The sequence below is a fragment of the Diuraphis noxia genome, unplaced genomic scaffold (genome assembly GCF_037042655.1).
Source record: "Diuraphis noxia isolate RWA-SAM2 unplaced genomic scaffold, SU_Dnox_SAM2 contig0003, whole genome shotgun sequence".
In the NCBI taxonomy this organism is placed as follows: Eukaryota; Metazoa; Arthropoda; class Insecta; order Hemiptera; family Aphididae; genus Diuraphis; species Diuraphis noxia.
In genome coordinates this window covers 62,475,606-62,485,370 of record NW_028301713.1, presented here as the reverse complement: position 1 = coordinate 62,485,370, position 9,765 = coordinate 62,475,606, and positions in this window count along the sequence as shown.

Sequence of the window (9,765 nt, the reverse complement as noted above, 5' to 3'; positions counted from 1 at the left end):
ACATTTTAAGGATCTGCGGTGATCAACCACTATTTATTTAGGTATAATTTTTAATATTTATATTATTACATGCAGTAAAATAATAATTGTGTAACATCTTTTCGGAATTTTGAATGTTTTTCTTCGCTACTACGCTACTAATTATTGCTTTAAGAAAAGCTCAACATATTCCATGCATTTTTAATGAGCATAATATTTTGAAAATTCCTTTTTACATAGTCGCATAGAAAATTTTGGTTTAAAATCTAAGTAATAACGAATTGTTTCAAGATTCTAAGATAAACATTTTTAGAAACACAATAAAATTGCAAACATTTTAGGAAACACCTTTATTTTATATCGGAAAATCCAATGTCAGCTTTTAATTTAAAGCAAAATTTCTCATTATTATTACGTAAGTTGTTTTTATAACAACGTGAAAATCTCAAAAATACAGTAATAATTTTTATTGTATACATTTAAAATTTAAAATTTGATATTTAAACGAAATTATAATGATTTTAATTGTTTTGTTGTAATTCAAAAAATATTATGTGTTGGAGACTTGAAACTTTTCACCATAATGGATATTATAATTTTCTATACACAATGTATTTTTCAAAATATTTTCACAAATTTTAGTCTAATCATATCGCATTCACATCGTTCTAATGTAATACTTCAATGACTTGTATACTTATAAGTTAATAAATATACATATGTGATATTTTAATATGTTGTTGGAAAATATTTACCGTATGCCCATTTCCCATTGCCTATTTATTACTAGGCAATAGGAAACTTCCTAATATCAATATAATTCCAATATAATTCCATAATTATTCTTTTTAATTAAAAGATGTCAAAAGAATCATCAAACATTGAGAGTGTATAGTCATTTACGTCTTAAGAGGACGCTACACCCGCATGTGTTGTCTCCGTCTTAAAGTGCGTAACATTGCAAAAACTGTTTCGCGCGGGAAAGAACCGAGAAAGCTACAGTAATAACTAAGAAACGTAATTTCCACCACATAAAAAGGAGAATTTTTTCTGTGCAATTTCGTTTTTATTTTTTCGATATCCGAACTGCAAAAAAAGTTATTCATGCTTAAAAAACACAAAATTAATGTGTTATAAAACAATAAGAATTTTTTTGGTATAAGTGATATCGAAAAAATAAAAACGATATTGCACAGACAAAATTCTCCTTTTTATGTGGTGAACATTTCGTTTCTTAGTTATAACTGTATCTTTCTCGGTTCTTTACCGCGCGAAATAGTTTTTGCAATGTTACGCACTTGTAAGACGGAGATAACACATCATACGCGTGTAGCGTCCTCTTAAACCACTTATTATGATTAACAATGAATTAAAATTTAACTAATCTATTACAGTGATATTATTACAGTAATGAAGTGAACACGTGGTACACTCAATACATATAATACTATAAATTATAATACAGCCGAGAGACTTTTCCGGGTTTTATTATTCATAATATTAAGTGAGTAGGTAATAATAATAATAATATGTTTTAAGAAAATGTACGATAGTCGATAATATATATTTTAACTGTTTGGATTTACAATTAAATCTTTATCGTTAAAAAAAGCTTGAAGAAAATTTACTATTTGAATGTATAAACGTCATAAAATTATCTTATATATAGTACAGAACAATGACAATGACAAAAACGAACAACAAACCATTAAAATTTTTTGAGATAAACGATATACCGTTAATTAACAAAGCTCGTTATATTTTTAACTTTTAAATTTCTCATGATTATATTTTCGTTCTGGTTTATGAGTAATATTAGTAATATTACTAACTATAATATAATATAATATATATTATATGTATTATGTTCAAAACAATGTGTAGGTATTTAGAAAAATACATTACATGTATTAATTGTAAACCAAGAAATTGTAGCCATTGTAGGTACTTACACATATATATATACAACTGTAAAATTACTCTCGCGTATATATATTTTAGATAACGGTAGTGATAATAGTTATGATGGTTAAACTTTGTGGTCACTCACCTTTAGCACGAGAAGCACAATATGCATATGCATTCAGACTATATAATATATGCTGTGCTGACTTCTACTAGGTAAAAATTATTATAGTGAATGTTTTTTTTTTAAATTTGGAATATTACAATGAATATTGAAATATAAATATAAATATATATACATTATATTATATATCACATAAATAACGTATACTGTCTTTAAAAAAAAATGCTTTTATTTCATACATATAAATTATAAATATATAAACTAATACGAACAATTTAAAAAATAATAATCTTCTTATGATGCATTATTACCAACCATTCTATTATATTAAATAAAAACTCCATTTTAAAAATATTATGAATAATTATATTAGGATGTCGTCATAACCTATTATAATTTTTAGCTTCTTTTAAGACCTGTACGGCTGTATTGACTATACTACAAAGTTATTCTTCTAAACATTTTTGTAACAAAATAGATACATGGTATTATACGTATAAGCACGATATAGACAGCCCATTGTATTGTCTATTTACATGTACTTATAACTTAGTTATAGATTAAATATTACTTTTTTATCGTCTTATATCCATACCCCTTTGACTTTTCGATACATCTAAGCAAAATAATTTGTATAGGTTTTTATTTGGAAACATAAATCTAACTAACACGAGACTTTTTTGATACCTGAAAGGCTGAAAATAAAATGAATGGAGATTTTATTAGGTATATTATTTAATGTATAAATATTAAATATTTACTGTTTTATTACTATCAACACACATTAAATTGATTAATATATATTTTATTCCCCACGAGGGAATTTGGATGATTAATTTAGTAATTGTGTAATAAATAATAATTAAATGTATATTTTAAAAGTGAAACTAGAAAAACAAAAATTAAATATTAATCCAAAAAATTGTTGCATATTTTAAATTATATCTATGTTATTTAAACAAAACCAGCGAAGTCTCACTGTTCTATTGTACGTTTGTGCACCTCGTCATTGAGTAAGGACATTGTTGACGATTTGAACTCAATAATATATCGTTGCACAAGAAAAATAATTCTGAGCAGAGACAATGCTAAACTGTAAAGCTAAAGACCATTTTTCTGAAGATATTTTATAATTTATTTTACTATTAGTATCTAATAAAGTATTTATATAGTTTAAATCACGAACTATGATTATAAATGGACTGGTCTCGAAATGATGAGGAGTGTATAGCGGGACGGGTCGCAAATGTCTGTACTCTTGATACTAGGGGTTTTTATGCTCTCAAGCGCAACCTGGTTTTTAAGCACGATACTATCATTTATTCCTTGATAACAATATACCGCCATATTTTTAATAAATTGATAGTGAAAATAATTTATTTATACATTTATAATTATTATTTGATCTTCGGTAGTTCGATACTAGACATTTTAGATTTTGTTTTTACATTTGAAAATTTAAAATGAAAGTAAGGAAGTGTTCAATTCTGGGATGTTCAAGCGTAAAAAAAACCTAAGATTTCTCTATTTAAAGTTCCAAAGAATAATTCTTTGGCATGGAATTTGGCAATCAACAAGTATATTTGCAAAGACAATGTTACGCAATTTGTGTGTGCTGATCATTTTCTTCCGGAAGATATGGTGTCTGCATACTCAATCCCACCGGATGTTGCTATTGTAATAATTAACATTTTTACATTGTTAATTATTTGTTATAAAATATTTACTTTTCTATAATCTACAGGAACTTGGAAATAGAAGCAAATATCGCTTAAAAATAGGAGCTATTCCTTCTATTTTTAATTCAAATATTGAAGATAGAATAATAACGATAAAATTTAAATTTAAAATATTGCAATGTTGTTATTATTTTATATTATAAGTAGAGTTAAGATGATGATAACCTAAGAAACACACAAAAATGCCATAAAAAAATGCAAAAGAGCCCTAAAAAAGTGCAAAAATGCCCTAAAAACTTCAAAAAATGACCTTAAAAATCATCTAAAACACTAATTAAGTAAGTGAAAAAACTTATTTATAAATAATAAATGCGATAAATGTAATCACCAAAAAAACCCCACAATAATAATATTAAAATTATTTTTATTAATAGTCCAAATCTAAAGTTAGATTTTAAATAAATTAAATTTGTTTTCAAACTGGTGTAACATTTGCCCTAAAATCTATAATTTGAGAAAAATGCCCAACATTGTACAAAAAGCACAAAAAATGCCCTTATAAGATGAAAAAATGACTTAATAAAATTAGAATATTCTGCATGAATGGTGCATGAAACAAACTTTTAGCTAGGATAGCATTGTATAGAGTAAAAGGAAAAAAAAATGCAAAAGTCATCAACATCCTAACAAATTATAAGATTGTCATCATTAAAACTGAATAATAGATGGCACTGTTTTCCGAAAACTCCCTAATCATTTTGACATTTCGGTTCCACTGATAATGCTTCGAGACCAGTCCATTATAATCATTGTTCGTGGTTTAAATTTATTTTGGCCTAAACATCACATATTATATTATAAAATTGTATATAATAAATTATTTTGTTAGTAACTTATATAATTTATTAAATATATCGTATCGTAGAACAATTTAATAGGTTTGGTTGTATAAATAGCTAATTTTGAGGAGCTTATAAGTACCTTTTTCATTAAATTTGCAGAAACAACTCTCCCCCTTCTTTTTTTATTAAAAGAAACTTTGTCTACAATTAGTTTCGACAATTATAATATTACAAAGATAGTAAATAAAATGAAACAACCCTTAAAGTTAAGGATTAGAGTATTTTTGCTTTTCCTTATAAGATAACGTCAGACCAAAAAAAAAAAACCACTTATCATTGTTAAATCAAACATTTATCACTTCACTCAGTATCTAAAATTATAAAATATAACAGTTATTCGTATTTCAATATTTTTATTCATTTGTTGTTTAAGTTGTATTTAACAAAACCTAACTTAACATCGTAGGTAGGTATCATTCAAAACAACTTTTTTGATGTATAGTATTTATAGATACTGACTACCTAAGCAACACGTTTTAGTTGAAGTTTTATAATGAAATATCGTGTTTAATTTATTATTTTAAGGAGTACATTACCTATTGTCTATTAAATAATCAATATTAATTTTATATTAATCGTTATAACTTATAATAAATGTTTTATACTAAAAGCTAATAAAAAAAAAAAAAAACTTATAATAAAAATAAACTCTGTATCTTTATTAATGTTAGCCAATAACCTTAGTTGTTGAGGCTTAAATAAATAATAAAAAAAATAAATAAACTTACTAAACTTATTTATGTATACCAATGACCTTTGATGATTTTGATGACCTTTCGACTTCCGAGTTTGTAATTTGTATGTATGCGTCTTACATATTTGTATTATCTATGTATACATATATAATTGTATTCCGTATCTGGTCAAATACACGCAATCTTAATGGTCCATTTGATATATATACAATATACATATTACATATATAATATATATATATATATAAAATATATTTATCTATTCATTATACTTCTAATCAAAATTGTAAGATATAAACTAATTACCTACTGTAATACACATGTGTGCATAGCGTATATAATATTATATATTATAATTTCTGATTTCACAGATAGGAGACACCTACAATTATACATGGATTTAATTATTTTTCACGAACGTAAGAAACTGCATTTACGTGTCAGCTATCAGCGCGGGAATATTCTTATACCGTCGTATTATTTTTAGATCTAACAGCCGGGATATCAATAGTATTGCGAGTTTACTAATATACGACTGATGCGACTGCGTCTTCAATATAAATTTACCCATCCCTCTAGACTATAGTGGATCCAACGTCTTAGAAAATTTGAACAGTGTTCTCAAAATAAAATTACCACAGGACCATGTCATGTAAACTCAAAAGTTTGAGGATAAAAAGTTGTCCAAAACATTTTTATTTTTACTCGTACTGCAAAAAAAACATCGAAAATATTTAAAATAAAATAAATAAAGACAAAATGTATTTGTATTAGTTATATTATTACATTATACCTGTTACTATATTATTTACTATTATAAAATTACTATTGAAATAAATCTTGGTGTATAGGTTAGGTTAGGTTAGGTAAACTAATTTTTTTAAATATGTATTTACGTTTTTTGAATTTTATTTTTGACTTATACACAGATCTTCAGATATATAGGAATAGAATAACCACAAGGTAGTAAAAAATATGCATACAGTCCCACTTTTCCATGACAATATGGCTTTCATAACCGTCGATTTTACATTTAAAATCTTTAACATTCGACGTTTTAACGAACGAAATACAATTATATTTATATCTACCTACTATTGGGAATTGTCCGTTATGGGAGGTCTCACTTTATATAATAGGTGCTATAATGTGTGTTTGTCAGCCTTTCTGTTCGTTAAATTTCTAAGATATTGAATTTAGATATCTAATTGATGTTGATAATTATTTGTAACTATAGTCGATATGAGTATAGTTGGAGAGAATGGGATACTCTATATGCCTTAATTTTTTTTTGAAATCAATACCAAGCACTCTCTCACCAAAAAAAAACAAAGATTGAGCTATTTGAGACTATATATATGCTCATATTTATGTAATAACTCGCGAATGTGTATATGTAGTAGCGCTTATATATAATACCTAACAAAATGTGTGTCACAAGGGACGCCGTAGTCATAGTCGTCGTCGTCGTTATCGTCTTCGTCGTTTGCAGTCGTGTATGTGTAATGTGTATGAACTGTGTAACATATATATTAATTACGTGGAAGGAAGGAGAAAAAAGCGCGTACACACGTTGTTGCGGGGGGTCACGTGAAGTTCGTTGACCGGCTATATACGTACATGTGGTGTACATAGTATATTATATACACACACATATATACATATATATGTGTGCTATATGTATGTTCCTATGTATATATTATATTAAATGTATATTGTATGTAATGTAACGTAGAAGCCGTCACTGACGATGTGCTCACTTGTCGTCACCGCGGCGTCGTCACAAAACGCCAGCCATATAATATAATATTTACGTATAATAAACTTCTATGTAGGTATATTGTAATATATTATACGAAATGTATATATACCTATTATTAAACGTGTAATAATAATAGGATAACAATATGATATATATATATTATATATCGTTGTGGTATAGTGGTGTCGGACGAGAGTGTGCTCGTTGCTCGTATGGACAATGAAGTAACGACGAGAGGAGGAAGAAGTGTTTTTTTTTTTTTACTAGTTCCGAGTTCTCTTTCTATTATCGCACGTCTTATACACACACAGCCGTCGCCGTCGTCGTCGCAGTAATAATATTTTTCTTCTTCCCCTCGACCGCCTTATCATCATCGTGTTCGGGATTATTATTATTATTATGAAATTGTATCAGCTCGCGTACATTTTTCACTTCTATTTACGTGTATCATATATTATATAGGTATACTTGCTGTCCTCCAGGGCATAACAATACAATGTAACACTATATATATAGATGATAAGTTAAAAAAGTAAACGTACGCGTACCTATAATGTAATATACATAAGCTTATGATATTAAGTAATGTGTACCTAACTATATAACATTAATTTATGCGTTTATACTATACATGTCGTGTATGAACCTTTCATATATATGTAATAAGGGATAGAAGCCTAGAACTATATCCTTATTCAGGGTGGTTCGTCAAGCATGCTCGCCCTCAAGTTTTCCTTTAGTAATAATGAATGTATGTGAATTCTGATCTTTGGAATTTTTAAATGAAGTCCTATCCTGGGTGTACAAAACTAAAACTATGATTTTCATTTGAAAAAAAATAAGTTGTCATTGACTCAAACATCCCTAGATGGTAAATAAAAAATATAAGTCTTTTAAAATAAGATTATTATCTAAAATTTAAAATTTGAAAAATTACCTGTTAAATGAGGGATGAGCAATGAGCATGCTTGGTGAATCGCTCTGTATATATGTATGTACGATGTATAAAGAGTAAGGTCTATAATTATATTGTTATAATTGTATATTGGTGTAGATGTTATGAAGAAAGAGACAAGATCGCATTCGCGCCTCTCGTATATTATATTAATATTATTATGTATTGTTCGTTTTGTTATTGTTAAATACTATTATTTTTTTTTTTTTTTACGAATACGCTGAGAAAGATTATTTGTACCAAATTTTTCTTTCTTTTTGTTTTCCTTTCTTCCTTTCTTTGCAGATCGATGTGAAACCGCGCCCGCGCGTCACCCATTGTGCAGGACGAGTACAAAATTATTTTGGCTTTCTTTTGGCACAAACATATATAGTGCCCCGAGGCCGTGGCAAGGACGACACGTCGGCGAACAGCACCCGTGAATGCCCGAAATTCTTATTCTTATACTTTTTCTCCTAATTATTATGATTATTATTGTTATTATTATTATTATTATATTCGCGATCAATAAACAATGTAATCATAGTTTTTGCACACAACAACATTGTTGATATCACATGGCTTACATATTATATTATTGAATACGTGTATTCTCTCACAGTCTTGTATCTTCTTTTGCTCATCTATACTTTGAGATTTAATACTGATTCTTTTATTGTATACGATATAAAGTTCTTTTCAATACATCGTGAAATGATTATTGAATTTTCTTTCAAACCAATCATATTATTACCTACTTACATGCATATGTTGTCGGCACATATATGACACTGTCAGTCGTATACCCATGTATAATTTGGTATTAGAACACATCTTATAATATATATGTAGGAATATCAGAAAATGGCGTTTAATTATTTTTATAAAAATTTGTACAACATTTGGTCTTCTATTATTCTATTAACTACTTCTCAAAATGACTAAATATCAATAGGTAATACACATCATAATATGAGTTTCTAATTTTCTGGGTTTTATGTCGATCTACGTATAATACATCTAGGTACTATCTAGATAATGGAATAAATTACTATATATATAATATTAAAATATAGCACTAAGTATAAATGCACGACGCATAATATTAACAGGAAGCAACAAGCAATGTTTTGCTTTCACACAATTTTTCTATTAATATAATTTATTTTTTTAAATTCATATAATTATACTTAAGGACTATATTTTATCAGTTGACTTTCTTGAAATGTTTTATTTATTTAAATTGAAATTCAGGGGAGTATTTATTGAGTTATTTAACCACGTGCAATAAGTGATGTAATAAATAATAATAATATAGGTCTATGGTAAATTGGTAACGAATTTTTAAGATGGGGCTATGATTTAAGAATTTCAGTAACTAATATTAATCTATAAATATTATGTGATTTATAAAGATAATCAAAAATTTAGTAAATATTGAATACAGTATGACATAGGTGTCTAGCGGCTAGTCTAGTAACCTAACCTATGATATTTTATATTTTTGTAAACCCTTTTTAAAGAACTTATATCCTTAATTTATAAGTACTTCTTATTCATTTTAACGACTCATAAAATGTCAGAAACTGTATAAAATATTATGTTTATGTTTAATATAATCAAATTATTGTACCTTTACGAATTTTATTCTATCATTAAAAAATGTTATCTATATTATTGAAGCATTAAGCCATTTAATATGAATCATAATCTAACCTATCTATTCAAATGCTGAAATGCCCTTCGTTAAAGTCTTTGAATACTTTATACCTATGGATTTTTTTA